General features: G+C 34.4%; 1 protein-coding gene across 1 annotated transcript in view; it reads right to left on the reverse strand.

Annotated features, from left to right (window-relative positions):
- The window catches only part of LOC105367671 (tyrosine-protein kinase Drl), a 141,569-nt gene that overhangs the window by 104,286 nt on the left and 21,126 nt on the right, over positions 1 to 16,157 (reverse strand). The gene's annotated exons all lie outside the window — the stretch shown is intronic.

Here is a 16,157-nt window from a genome sequence, read left to right on the forward strand (position 1 = left end):
TTTGAATTCCGTAGAGAATATGTCTTAAGAGAGCATCATAATTCTTTCTTTCATAAGATTATTATTTATAAGAATATTATTTGATCAAGATTGTAGTGTAAGGCGTATTTAGCTCACAGCGCAGCTAATAATACCTTTTTAGTATTAAAAAAAAAAAAAAAAAAAAAAAAAAAAAAAAAAAAAAAAAAAAATATTCTCCCATATGATATAGAAGCTTTAAAAATGAGCTCGAAAGTCATCATGTATCATCGATCGAATCATCGTAGGAAAAATTCACTGTGCAGAATCAAGAGGGGAGGCTACGTCGGCCCACTAGTAGAATTATTTAAACAAAATTGTTCCAATGCGCACAATAAATGAAATTTCAATTAAAATTCCAATAATCGAATAAAAACAGGCGGATAAAATATCTTAATCAGAGTCTAATGCTCTTAATGCAACATAAGATCACGGCAATGTACACTCCATTAAAAAGCCATCAGAAACTTTAACAATCAGATGACCGAAAACAATTTCCGATATCGTGTACTCAGCGAAAGCGATGCTCTGCCTCTTACGTTAGGTAAACACGTCGAGTAAGAACGAGTCTGCGAATCTCGACGCAGTCGTACAGTGTCCTTAAAAACTCAATTAATATCGAGCGGTGTGCGAATCCCGGAGAACCTGAGCAAACAACGAGGATAATCGGGATCGTGCGTATCAGGCCCTCGAGAACGCCGAAGTAAATACATTAGCCGCGTCGCTACGATTCTCTCTGCTTCTACGTGTGTGCATCTCACTCTCTCTCTCTCTCTCTCTCTCTCTCTCTCTCTGTCTGTCTGTCTCTGTTCGTGTGTATGTGTTTGAGAGCCGTGGCGAGTGTGCGAAGGTGTCAGGACTGTGAGAGCAAAGTCACAAGATCTCACAGAGACACTCGGTGTTCTGAAGCTCGCCTTACAAGGCCAGTATTTTTACTGTTCGAGACAGGATCTCGTTGGTAAAGGATTTCACTTCGATTTGGCTCCGCGGTCTTTGATACATCAAGGATTAAGAGAGAATATCGAAAGACGCGAGCTGAAGCTTTAGATCCACGTCGAATATTAAAAATCTTATATATGGAAAATGTTCGGTAAAAGAATGTAATGCCAGCTGGAGGATAAAGGAAGGATGTACTCTGCTTAGAAAATAAGTATTGACGTTTTTTGAAAGGAAGATGATGAATATTGATAAGATAACGGCTATAGTAGACTTTTATTTGCATAGCCGGAGTGAGTGATCTGCGGGAAAACTATTTTAATCAAAATGTATATTCAACTTTTAATTTCTTGAAGGCATTAACATTCAATCTTTGCTCAATCATTTGTTTCACTCAAATGATCCGCGCAAATGTACTCCAACTCCTTATTTTCGCATATATTGAAATAATAACGAGTCATAATGAAATCATTTAATTGGATTGTATTGATACCGGAATGACTATGTGAACATTTTAACTTTAATGTGATTCAAAATGGCATAATTAGTTAGACGATGAACATGAATAATGATAGACACATTTATATTGTAATATGCAATATCTTTGAAGTTTTATCATAATCTTTTGTATTTTTGATAGATCATAGTTTTAAGCTCATTTATGATATTTGCATAAATAAATAATAATGTTAATGTTTATATAATGTTATATGTTATTTATGTGCATTACGTGTATGTATATAAAATAATTTATAAAATAATGCATAAAATACTTTATACTTTATAGAATAATTTATGCACATATTTATGTTATATATATACATATATATATATATATATATATATATATATATATTATAATTTACATATTTAACATTCTTTATCATGATGAACGAGTGTTTCTTTTCATTTAGACTATAAAATTGTTTTAATTAGATGTTGCAAACAGTACAAAGAAAAAACCAAAAATCTTTTGTTCATTAAAAAGTGAGGTTCTACTCTTTAAAAGGACTTAAAAAAAAAAAAAAAAAAAAAAAAAAAAAAAAAAAAACTTGTTACGAAACATTATTTTATGTGACATTTTATTATATTTAAAGCTTTGTCTTGTAAAATTCTTATTTTTACTTAAGTTCAAATTATATAAATCCCAATTAAGAGTTATATATTAAATAAGAATTTGGCATGTAATAAGAGGGCATATAATATGTTTGGTAAAAAGCAAAATATCTAGTGCTTGAAAACTTTTACACTAAATTTTCAACCTCGTCAAACCTTCGTAGACTTTTCACGAACTTTCAAAAGCTCCGGTAGAATTTTTGCAGCGGCAAAACCTTCTCGATCAATAACTACTTCAATTTTTTTTTCTTCTTGTTTTACAACGTACTTAATAGTTAAGGAAAAATACTAGTAGACTTTTAATTACCTGAGTTACATAGATTCTAGACTTTACGAATCAACACACAAATGGATTTTCTTACAAGTGCATAGTCGACAATAAATATATTCGATTAGCATATCCATCTCCCACGATCGAAGGTATTTAATTTTTAAAAGTACCTTATATAAAAATATTGAGTGTAAAAGTACTTTATTGTTATTTCCAAGTGAATTCTAGGAGATATAATAAATTCTTTCTACTATATTGTCTTGGAAACATTTGTAAAAGAATTTCATAGATGTTAAGCATTTTCTCAAATAATAAAATATCGGTATCGTTGTTAACCTGAAATTGCTCGAGTGTGATGTTTGCCCACACACAGGCACGCACACAAATACACACAAACCGTACGATGTTGTGTATGAAAGTATTGGAAAATTCTAACCTGCACTTTCTTTATTACTACACTTTTTTCTGATATAAGAACAGAACGGAGAAAGGTAAAAGAGAAGAAAACAAATTAATATCATCGATGTTTCTATGAAAGGTCATGTGGGATAAACAATTGAAGAGATCATTAATTGTTTTTAATGCAAATTATTAATTTTATCGTAGCATATGCCTTATCGTTTTCTTTTCTCTCTCTCTCTCTCTCTCTCTCATTATATTGGCTGATAAAACTCAAATATATTAAATGTTCAGGATAGAGCAAAATACAAAAATTAATTTCTTCGTAAAGCATTTTTGAATCCCGTTGTGAATAATATAGATATAAAACTTTGTAATTGAAAGGCTTTAATTTAAAGGTAATGCGTATGTATTAATAATAGCATATTATAATTCTATATATAAAGTTTAAAAGTTTAAAAATTGTTTGATAATTTTTATAGGATAAATAGAATTTGTGTAAATCGAGTCCGGCCACAATATTACACGGCAGTGAGATTTTACTAAAAAATTCAGGTTATAACATCATTCCGCCTGATTAAATAAAATTTCTAGCTATCATTAATATTACATCAGAGTAAACGGCGCACAATTTGTTAGAGCAGTTGTTTACTCGCATAACAAGTGAATAAATCTTTCTCGAAATTTTATAGCCATTCTTCCTGAGCTTGGGCTTTGGTCCCCCCCCCCCCCATTCAAGATGCAAACTGTAGCGCCGCTTTTCCCGCCTCTAATGCAGCTTTTAAGCACATTTGTGCATTCTGGTAGGTCTCTGCAGCGCTCGTAATAACCTTTCAGCCCGCGTGATGCAGCTGCTACGTAAAGGTTGCGGGATAAAGCGAGTGAGGCGGGGGTGTGAAGGCCGGGTGGCGGACGTCCGCTGAGCGAAGGAGAAGGAGGAGGAGGACGGGAAAGTCCTAGTTCAGACTGGCGAAGGTGAGCTTCCGGGTCTGGTTCTTCCGCTACAAATTATCCTAGGGTGCCATGGCACTTACAGGGCAGCCTGAATTCAAAGGACCTCGCGCTCGCCTCACCGCGCAAAGGATGAAAATAGTCTCCGATTCTCGACAAATGCTACTCATGGCGTAGATAAGATCCGTGGCCCGGGGATGGGCCTTTGGGGTGGGGTGTGCTGGCGAGAGAGACGGGAGACGAATGTATGAACTGATGCTTGAATGGCCAATGTGTGCTTGGCTGCTCGTGATGGTGATTGTTGCGCAGGTGCCTGTAATTTCTGTATGCTCGAACGCGTCGGGGCGCACATTTCCCTTCCGTTTATTTATTTATTTATTTATTTATTTAATTTCTCTTTCGTCTTTTTGATCGAGTGAATACGTGATGCGATGGCTTAGTAATGTTGAAGCAAGATAAGTTATGTTAGTCTATAATAAGATATTCGGCTGTGATATTTCGTTAAATGGTCGCTTTTATTATGTAGGGTATAAAGGCTGAATTCTCGTTTTATTATGACTCTCAAGTGTACATAGAAAAAATAATGAAAAAAAGGTAGAGAATTTTATCATTTATATTTATTATAAAATTTCATACTTTATGTTTTTCAGATTTCGTGTTCCAACTTTGTTAAAAACTTGAGTTTTTTGGTAAGTTTACAGACCCGGTCTTTTTAAATGATTAATTCTCTTGATAAATTTAATTCGCTTTGCTTTTCGCCTTCTTATATTTTTCAAGCGATAATACAATTCTTAACCAAGGAGATCAAGCTATACGAATGTCTTAAATTTATTATACAGTGAGACATAAAGTAATAGCCGAAAAACGGCAAATGGATTTTGAAATTTAAAAAATATTCTTGATGTCTAGCGTATAGCCCCGAATTCTTGTAATTTTTTTTAGAGAATTCCTTAATGTATTTTATTTCTTTCTCCGATCTTTACCGTTAATTTAGTTTACGAAAGATGCGCTAATTCTATATACTTGCTCTTTCTCTCTCGCGCGCGCGCGCGCGTTCTTCTACAATTAGTTTTATTACATGTTGGAATCATTGAATTGTACATTGAATCGAGCATAATTTCTTAATTACTTTTACAAAGTAAACTTTCATATTTAATCATAATTGAAGAAACTACGCGTTAAACATAGGTATCCCGAATCATTGAGTTCAAAGATATTAAGGTTAAAATTGTTCAATAACTTTCAAAATTATAACTATAAGCATAGCTAATTTATGCTAATTTTATTTGAACATTAAAAAGTGACGGATAATGAAAAGATGGAATCTATTAAGCCGTTATAAATTTTCATAGTAATCTATTAATCAAGCCATGATTTTCATTAATTACATCTACGCGTTATTTACTTAATTTATAATGCCCATAAGAACTTGATGTAATATTTGCATATAATCGGGAATTTACATATTAAAAAATTTTTTGCATTTAAATCCTAAAGTCGATATGAATCGGCAAAGTGTGGGAATGATTATTCAAATGGATTTTTTAATTATTTTTTTTCTTCTAAAATGTGTCCTTATGTAGAGTTCATTAGGTACACGGCTTAATGATGAAAAAACAAAGACCACTACAAAAGGCCATTCGTCATTGCAAACGGGAAGTGTGAGAAAAGGCACTTTAATTAAAATTCTTCTCTTGGCCAGAATAATGACTTTTTGTTTGTGTAATCAACTCGAAAAATTTAATATCATTTGCAAAATTTCTCTTGGATTTAGTGTGCACATATATATTTATACGAGCTGTATGATAGGAAGGGCATAAACGTCAACCGAACACATTTTTAATTCATTTATTTTAAATAATGTTTAATAATAACGAGAATAAGGATAAGACTGAGCCACTCGTATAAACTCATGGTAACCTTCAAGTAAACAACATTTACGTTCTTTGTTCTGGAAAAATCGTTACGATACCTTTCCCACGGAATTAATCGTTCTTTAATCACTGCGTAAATCCATCCTCACGGTAATGAGCGTACCCGCCAGAAAATTCAATAACGTCGTCATTAAATAATGAAGTAGACTCGCGAGGCTCGGAAGCGTTGCTCGTGCGGAGCTAATAAAAATTCCATAAGATCGAAAGTTAAAAGTATCTCGTATTTCGTACTATCAACATCGCTTACGAGAAACTATGGAGACAACAAGGGCTAGGAAAGAGAGGGTGAGAGAGCGAGAGAGGGTGAGAGAGAGAGAGAGAGAGAGAGAGAGAGAGAGAGAGTGAGAGAGAATCCCAAAAGATTTCTTAGAGTTGCTTGCGCAGAGTACATTTATGGGGTGGGGGGGGGGATTGAGACGTGGGTTTTCCTCATCAGTTAGTGGGATGTTTGTCTTTAATTAAAGTCGAAAACCTACGGGGAGGCTGCGCATCTCGTTATAGATACCGCGTTCTTAATATTCGATCAATCCGTCGTCGCCTATTTAATTAACTAGGTAATTCACAAGGAATGTCAATGCTCGTGAGCGTCAGACTTGTGTTTCGTAGGCGCTTGTCAGGACGTGGGTTGGGCAGGCTTTTAAGGATGCGAGAAGCGAGCGGAATAAATGGGATTGTAAAGGACAGTGTTAATTGAATCATTGATTGAGGGATGAATTACAGAAATTTCTCCACTTTCGTTAGAATGTTACTTGGCGGTGGCGCGTAAAGGAGTGCAGGTGGGGTGGGGATGGGAGGGGGGGTGGGGGGAGGCGCGAGACTCTCGCATAAATATTCCTCAAGTTCCGCCATTCTCTTTTGTCCTTTTATTGCATTTTAGTCGAAACGTCGAATTCGTGCCGGGAGGCACGGAAGCTACCGAGCTCATCCGGGAAATGACAGAAAGTAGAAAATGGTGGGCATAGCATTTAAATCAAAATAAATTTCGTCTTGCTTGAGATGTATAAATATTCGAAAAATAACTGGCCAAGTTAAATACAATTTTGGAGAGTAAAATGATATTATCTTTTGATATAAAATAATATAATTAATGAGTAGTATTTAAAATTGAAAACTTTTCAATATGCGTCCAAAAATTATTTATTCTTTATCCTTTATCTTTATATTTTTTGTTGTCTTGAATGAAATTGAGCCGATAATATCTCAGTATTAATTAATTATAATTAAGAATTATCATTACAATAAATCATAAATATCACGGGCTGTATTATATTATTTAAAGATCTAAAGTAGTTTATCGACGAATCGGCTGTTAAAAATCATTGCAATTGTATAACGATATTATAAATCAATAATTATCAGAATTAATGTGATTAATTTCAAAATTAGTAATGAAATTTCTCATTATTAAGGTTTCTAAGAAAAAGAGAAAATGTAAATCATTAAGATTGAAGAAGCGAAGCTTGAAAGCATTTGAAGCCCAAGACAATGTACAAGCTCGAGAGATCCAGAAGATAAAGTACTAGTAGTACGTTATCTTGATTTTGATTTAAAATCCTTTTAAATCTCGCTCTTTCAACTTCGACGATTCATCTTTTGACGAACTAAATAAAAAGAAATATTTTATTTCCGACCAGCCGTTATATTTTTTAAATACACATTTTTCTCTTAGAAATATCAAAAACCTGCCATTTCGAATGGCGCACTTGAATAAAACATCGTTAAAGACATCAAATTGAAAAACTTTGCATTTGTACATTTTTCACTGTATGCATATCTTTCTGCGAGTTAAAATTCACTTGGGAAGTCGCCGACTTACATAACAACTTTCTCAGATTCTTAATCTCGAAGAGCTCAAATATTCCAAACGGAGTCATAAGAAAAGAGTGAACAAATCCTTTCCCCTCTCGCCCCGACCCGACTCGCCCCTCGCCGTCCGAAAGAAAAGATTTAATTGAAAAAACAGGACTTTCACCGTGAAGGAAGTCTTTTAATTTGAGCGGTCTTCATCAGGAATCGGAGCCTTCGACGATCATAATTATTACTTTGGAAATGAACGGAAGCTGTGCGCGCGTGTCGGTGACATTTTCACGGTGTTGCAGAAACGTTGGCGACGGCCACCGCCGCCGCCACCGCCGCCGCCATCGCCATCGCCGCTGCTGCTCCTGCTGCCGATGGTGGTGACGATGGTGGTGACGATGGTGGTGGTGGTGGTGGTGGTGGTGGTGGTGGTGGTGGTGGTGGTGGTAGTAGCGGTGGTGGTGGCGGTGGTAGTAGCTGTGGTGGTGGGGCCAAGGCTGGATAAAAGCTAATGAAAAAAATGAGAGGAGAAAAAAATGCCGCCGTTAATTATTGCCGTAGCCTGGTGAGGGAAAGTCGATCGCGTTGGCCATACGCGAGGGATTTGGCTCATTAGTAGTTGGCAGTTGGTATTCGTCGTTGGTCCTTAAATTTGAGGCGCCGTCGCGAGAGTAATTCGAGCGTCGCGAGGTTGGCTTCCGTAGGCGCCAGCACGAAGATCGTGCAAATATTCCGGCTAAATTTTTCCACGATTCCTCTCTTTCTTTTATTGGTGAGCTCATTTTGGCTAAGGTTGAAAGTGGATTTTCTTTGTTAGGGAGCTTTGGAATTCCTGCTAAAATTATGCGCTCCTTTACTGCTGTTGGGGCTGAAATTTCTTTTAGTTCTTAATTTGTTAGTAATCTATTAAAGAGTACGCGATGAGAAACTTGATAACATTTTGTTTTCTCTGATTGCGAAGCGATTTGTAAAATTGACACTGATGCGCTAAAGAGTAAGGTATTCTTAATAACTATTATGATTAAATTTTAAATATTATGGCTTCTTATTAGGATTCGAGACTCACTTAGAAATAATAATTTTCTTTATTTAGTGTTGGAAAATAGATTAAATAGGGTGAAGTATTTCAAGTTTATTTTCTTTCTTTTTTTGTTTTGTTTTGTTTTTTTTTTGTTTTGTTTTTTTTTTTGTTTTTGTTTTTGTTTTAAATAGGTCTGACATGGTAAATAAGTAATAAGAAAACTATATTATTTAAAAAAAAATTTTTCTTATATGAATAAAAACTGGTCTTATTTGCTTTTTGGAAAAATATTAGAAATTTTTTTTATCAATGCCGTTCTATATTTATGATATTTTAAAGTGGATGAAGATCTTAACACTTTTTTCATTTAATTTAATTTTCAAATATATTAGAAAAACTAAAGAAAAAGTTCTCATTAAATAGTATCAATGAAATAAACATAAGTGAATCAGATTTAATGAAGTATAATGAAAAATTCAGAATGAAAAATGTATGAATTAGAGGCATGGGGAAAAAATCGAGATAGAAGCGGAAAATCTAAATATATAATTATTCACGGATTTGAATTAGACGTGAAAAATGTCGGAATAATAAGTTTTAAGATTTCCATTGAAATAAAAATAATTTTCTTTAAATTTTGTAAGTACGATAAGTGAAACATAAGAAGATAAAAAAGATTGAATTAGAATATTTTGCGTTGCTTATGAATTATTGTAATTTATATATGAAGTTGGTAATAAATTTTATAGATATTATATTATTAATATGAAACGGTCATCCATATATTAAGCAAAAGCTATTTGTGCAAAAATAAACATTGAAATCGTACTTTATAATTTGAAATTGATTACTTAACCCATCGGTTATTTAACAAATGTAAATTTGACAGTAATACGTAGAAATAAAATTTTTATAAACGTGTAAAGACAAAATTGATGAAATTTATGTTAAATACTACTATGTTTCTATATAAATCAATGCCACTTTATTGGCGTAAGAAGAATTTTACAAGGTTAAAAAATTTTATTATTAACAATTTAGTACATTTTCGTTCAATGTCAATTGTAGCTTATAAATTATTCTAGCATTTATGTAACCTAGATAAAATATTTTCTTATAAACATTCTAAAAGGAATAAAAAATGAAAGTTAAAAATCATACAAATCACTTACTAGATTTATAATAATAATCATTCCAAGAAATTTATATTGGCTTACATCGTTATTTGAAAGATTTAAAAGAGAATTTTTCTGCTTTATATTAACGATAAACTATTATCAATGAGCATTCGATAATGTTTTATTCATTCCAGATTTCATTAATTTCATTATTTCTCATCATTGCTCCAGAAATAAGCTTAAATGACAAATCTACACATGTTTGTAATCGTCCAATGTTTTCTTTCTACATTAGTATAATTAAATTTTTCCTATTCTCATTGCCAGTAATTTTTATCATTTGTTCACACTTTAGTTCCAAAAAAATTCATTGTTTCTTTAAAATTTGCTGTACATCGTAAAAAAGAAAACAAAAAAAATTTATTTACCTAGAAATATAGTTGGAAAATAGTGATGTTATAAATATAATTCATTGAATAGCTTATTTATGATTGATCATATTTAATTTAATGAAAAATATAATTAACGAATTATGAAATTCTGCAAATGCATAATCAATAGTAACAGCTGTTATTAAAATGCTAAAATATTTCTTAAATGGGTGGCCATTAATGTATGTTAGTAGCAGTTCGAAGCGCGAGGATAAGTCGCCGTTGTCGTATTTATTAAAATGTTTATGGTTACGCACAGCGAAATGGCGATTAAAACATTATTAAGGTTGAGAAGGAGGTTGTGAGAAAATTGGTGAATGAAAATGAGCACAATTTAAGTGACGCGGCAAGTCGGGGGACTCAGGTCGCGATAATTGGCGCCTTTTCGGCAATCGGCTGCAATCGGCAAAAATCGAGTCCCGTGAGAAAGTTGGACAATGCATCGTCTTCTCGCGCTCATTAAGACGCTGATATGGCCGTCTTACTCGCGAGTCGACGAATCGGAAGTAGTTTACGAAACTTGCCCCCAGGTACGCCCTATACACTACCCGCTTTTGCACGTGCTGCAAGTTTAAATTAAGCCCCATCCATTAATGACAATGCGCGCTCGCTCGGTAAGTTCGAGTTACTTCCAGACAGTTCTGGCTCTACTCGCCTATCCCATCTCCGTCCTCCCCCCCCCCCCCCCACCTGACACCGCACTCACTTACCCGCCCACTCGCAATCTCGCTTGCACACTTGCATGCATGCATGCATATGCATGCATAGGCGTAGGCGACGACTCGGTTAAAGCGGCCCGTGTCGTTGAGTTGGCAATGGGTGGGTACGAGGCTGCGGGGGACTTCTGGGGGATGAGCCACGAAATCGTTCCGAACGAGATTTGAATTGAGCAACAAAAGTAATGAGAGTTAAGTAACAATTCCCTGCCGGTAGTTTATTAATTTTTTTCGTTAGCCACGGCTCTTACCTCGGCTTTAAAGCCACGCGTACTCGCTTATCGCTCCCTGCACCCCCGTCCCCCTTCACCATCAACCGCCACGTCCACCGTCAATAATCTCTTCTTCTTCTTCCTTCTCTTCCTCTTCTACTTGGCAAATATTTACTTTTCAGCGGCGCGTTACGGCACGCTCGATATTATTGGCCCTATCATAATCTACTTTATTGATGGTGAGCGTCGAATGCCAGGATGAAAAGCACAAGTCGCGATTGTAATCGATGGAAGAAAGCTCGGGCCGAACGAGGTCAAAAATTGCTGTACAACGAGTTGAGCGGCGGGGGTGGGAGCGATGCATTTGTTTTCCGTCAAGTGGAACGTGCTCTTGTGCCATCAGACGCTATTTTCAAGTCTTGTTTACTACGGTGTAAAGAAATCCGAAAGATTGCGTCGCGTTATTTGGATTGTTTAACAATGTCACGCGTAGCTCAATATGTTGTGAATAAGAGTTTTGGCGTGATAACGAGAGGGAACTCTCAATCTCTCTCTCTCTCTCTCTCTCTCTCTCTCTCTCTCTCTCTCTCGAGTCCCTATCGAAACTAAGCAATTTTCAAACGTACACTTTCTCGTTACATTTTCCACCAAGGTCTGACTAACGAGGAGAAAAACTAAAATATAATATTTTCAAATACCTCCGTCTGCGAATAGATAATTTTCTATGAATCATTATTTCTTGAGAATCCCGACGTACCCGTGAGATTAACACGAGAGCCACTCGAATAGCATAGCCGTAAGCCGACAACGCCTAACACAATTTCCCGAGCTTTATTCTGTAAAAAACCAATCTGCCTTCTTCAAGATGTATAATTAACAAGAATCAGGTAATCGTACAAGATCTATGCGATGTAAAAAAAAAAAAAGAGCAAAGTAGTTAGTATTGCCTTAAGTAACCTTACGTACTCTCGTCCAACTATCTCTTATTCCAGTTAATCTAAACGTCACGTGGATGCTCGCTATCACCATAAATTTTAGATTATTCTAAGCAGGGATTACGAAATGAAGATAAATGCGAAATCGATACATGGCTTTTGTAGAATGAGAAGAGCGCAGAAAAAAAAAGAGGAAAAAAAAAATAGAAGAAAATACCGATCATACCAAGTCGGCGTTGCATCGGTTAGTTACATAGAATATTTCCCTTAAGCAGTAAAATATCGAAGGAATATTAATGCCCGAAAAGCTTGAGGGCAGAGCCGCGGAGGCTTTGATCCTTCCAGCGTATCGTCATGGACGCCACTTTCGGAGGTCGCCGATGCCGCTGCGGGCTCTGGCAATTCGCAAAGCACTCCATTCCATTTCGACCCTCCTCGTTCCACCCTTTCCTGCATTTTTACCTTCAGCCTTTCACTTTCTCCCTCCTTCTCCATTACCACTTTCGCCTCACGCTCGCTCGGCCTCTCTCCATTTTTTTTCGTCGTTTCACCGTTGCGTGTCATTATCCGCAGTCATTTCATTTTACACGTTGTTTTGCTTTCTCTGTTTTTTTTTTTTTTTTTTTTTTTTTTTTTTTATATTCAATTTAAGGGTTACTTAAAAGCTTACGTTTGTTATCCTTTATCGCATTTTAAGTCCAAGTATACTTTAGTTTTTCACTTTTAATTTTTTTTTCTTTGTTCATATTTCACGGAGCGAGTACTTTTTTTATTTTTTCGTACGACAAAATTGCACCTTTGTTTTTCAGCTTCGACTATTTAACGCTTAAATCTCACTCTACTCTTCTGACGCTTAATTTCTTTCCAGAAAATACACTTAATCTTTAAAGGCAACCTATACACATCTTCATTGTTTCCTAATTAAATTACTCTCTCTCTCTCTCTCTCTCTCTCTCTCTGTTCATCCATATAAATTACATAGTCTCTTTACGTTATTAAGACTGTGAAGGGATAATTTTTTACAACGATGATACTTTAATACCACCATTTACTAACACTATAATATTTCTTAATTCTTTAACCGTGATGAATTCTCCAATTTCTATTAAGTGATAATAATAATAATAATAATAATAATAATAATAATAATAATAATAATAATAATAATAATAATAGTAATGGGTAGAAATAAAAATGCGAAATTTTATTACAAATTATTTATTGTAAGGAGTTTTTAAAGCGAATTCAATTTATCGGTAAAAATATAAATAGGATAAAATTAAAATAAAAATTTGTATTCAATATATATTATCAGCCGTTAAATAATGCTAATTTTTATTTATCTAATTTATGTATAATTGGAATAACCGCTAGTCGGTAATATTAATTTAAAACATTTTCATGCAATCATAGAGAGTAACTCGTATTATTGACTTTCATACAAATTATATTGCGCGATATGAAATAATCGACGTTAACAACATAAAGAATTTGTAAATCATTATATTTTTTGTAAATGGCTCAATTATATAAAATAATAAAATAAATAAATAGGCAAGTAATTTACGTATAAAGGCAATTTCGTATTTTATCGTTCTAATAACAAACGCAATTTGCGCTTATTTTAAGTCAGAAGGAAGAATTCTGTATGGCAGGTTCTTCGCGGAGCTTCCAAGTCGTATAGTTTTCAATTCTATGGGTTTACGTGAGCGAGGCCGATGACGAAAACGCAAAATTCATTCGCTCGAGAAATCGACAGTCATTTCGACAGGATATGGGCATCGGCCTGATCCTCCTCAGCCATAAACCATCTATCTGTTTGCAAGTTATACGATGTTCATGCGGAACTGGAGAAAGTCCATAGTCCCGCGAGTTATTCAAAGGAAAATGCACAAGGCACGTATAATAATATAATACTCTCGTCGTAAAGTGCGACATGCGTTCGTCGATCTGCCTGGGGATTCCCAGGCTTTGGCAAATGTTATACGGCTGACAGGGCGCCTTATTTTCCACATTGGACAGTTATCGGCTTGTTATTTGCTCGGCTAGAGATGAGATATTTACGCGCTTTCTATCGCAGCTTTCTATAGCGAGGTCACTCTTATCATCCGAATTTCCTTCTCGAGGACTTTGAAATTCATAGTTAACTGGGTTTTTCGGCCACGAAGTTATCAAGTTTATCACCCCTCGGTTTTAGGACCGACGCGTCTTTTTGATTTTTATTTCGGCGCGGTGCCGACGCCAAGCGAAAAAAGTTCGTTGCAAGTCTCGCGAGGCGGGCAAAGTTCTATCGAGAACTAAGTATGGATTATTTACGCACTGCACGGAAGTTTTATTATTTTACGTACAGCTAACTTGGTTGTAGGCTTAAATAAATCAAAGGAACTACGACATTATCGAGGGCTCTATTGTACGTGCATACAAACACAATTACGCGCGCACGAATACACTTGTTATCTTATATCTATGTTTTGTTTAACGAAAGTAATCAAAAGAGAGTAAAGCAAATTTATTGTCGCTTTAATTGATACTTTCGTGTTTGTTAATCAAACGGCATTTGGACAATTTAATGTCTAATTTGTACGATTTGGTGTACTTAAAGCTTAATTATCTTATCAGACTTAGTTTTAAATGAAACAACTCACTATTATTAATACTAGTACTATCATAAGTACAAACTAGTATTACCGGTACTACTATTATTATTATAGCACGCATGAATATTCATTAAAAGTAATTGTATTATTAATCAAAGATAAATTAAAAATTTATTTAGATCGTGAAAGTTAATCAATTTATAAGAATTTAAATAATAATAAAAGCTCAGCTTGGGTACGTTGAGACACAACAATTACACGTAATATGTTTATTAAATTTAATGTGCGCCAACGTTAACTAGGAGGGATATTGATTTTGATTAAAATTTAGCTTTCAACCGTTAGTTTCGAGCACACGAAATTACCAATATTTTTTAAATGTACATTTAAGAGAATCATGGAATACGGGACTCTGCTGTTAAGTTTTTCCTTCCAGTTGTGGTGTAATCAATTTGCCTTTTGGTCTTAACAAATAAAGGTCACCAAATGAAATTGCACTTGTTACTCTGTCATGTAACGATCTGTAATTTAAAAATAAGCAAGCTGGTCCAGAAAACGAGTAGAAAGGCATAACACACGCGTGTGCAATCAGCCGCTGATGACAAAGCGACAATTGCATTGAATTAGAGCGTAGCGAACCATTTCTGTCATTTGTAATTGGCGTTAAAAATAAAACAAAAACAAAAACAAAAACAAAACAAAAAAAGAACAAACAAAAGACGATTAAAAGGCCAAAACTGCTTACGAATGTACTTTTGGTGTGTTGACGAAAGGCCAACAACATAGTTCTCGAGGACTCGCGGAAAGCGAGATTGACGTCCAATTAGAGTATGCGAGCGCTTTTTTTCTTGCTATTTCCATTTATACTGTGGCAATTGTCGAATAAGTGCATGTTAATTGGATGAAACTCGTAGCTTGAGCTATTGAGCCTCGAGCTCTTACACTGAGATTTACAATTACCGTCGCGTCCGTCTCTCTTATTATTATTATTATTCGATGTCCTTTATATTTATTCAAAAACTAAGCATTCGTTAAGGAGGTGAAGTAGTTACTTACCTTACGGATGTGATTTAATATTACGACAATTTAAATGTTTCCTATACATAGGCATTATGATAAGTAGAGGATGTAAAACGTAAAAACGTTTGGACAAATACAATATAAACTCGAGTTACTTCAAATTCAATTAGTTGTAGAGTAATTAATCTCAATAGATCGTCACAAGAGTCTTTTAAATAATTTATGCATTGCTTAAGAATAAAGTATTTTGATGTGAAAGAGAAAGTGATCGAATTACTGTATTGAAATTATTAAAATGAGATAGAGCTTATTGTATATATATATATATATATATATATATATATACGCACACTATATTTAATTATAAACTGCAACAATAATTACGCATGAATAATTTTGCTATAATAAAATCATTTACAAGGTATGTATTGTAGATATATTATTTAATTAAATCACTCGAGATATAATCTAATTGACTCGTCAAATAATTTTTATCATTTTAACAATTCCTGCTTAAATGATTAAAAATATCTTTATTTATGTTAAATTTAAATTCAATCAAAAACATTTTTGAATTAAATTAGATTGATAGGCGATATTAAATTACAGAATTGTTAGCGTTTCATATACGTGAGCGATTCAAATTTACTTGTTATATATACTTTAATCTAGATAAAAGCGTTGA

The sequence above is a fragment of the Ceratosolen solmsi genome, unplaced genomic scaffold (assembly GCF_000503995.2).
Source record: "Ceratosolen solmsi marchali unplaced genomic scaffold, CerSol_1.0 scaffold7, whole genome shotgun sequence".
Lineage (NCBI taxonomy): Eukaryota > Metazoa > Arthropoda > Insecta > Hymenoptera > Agaonidae > Ceratosolen > Ceratosolen solmsi.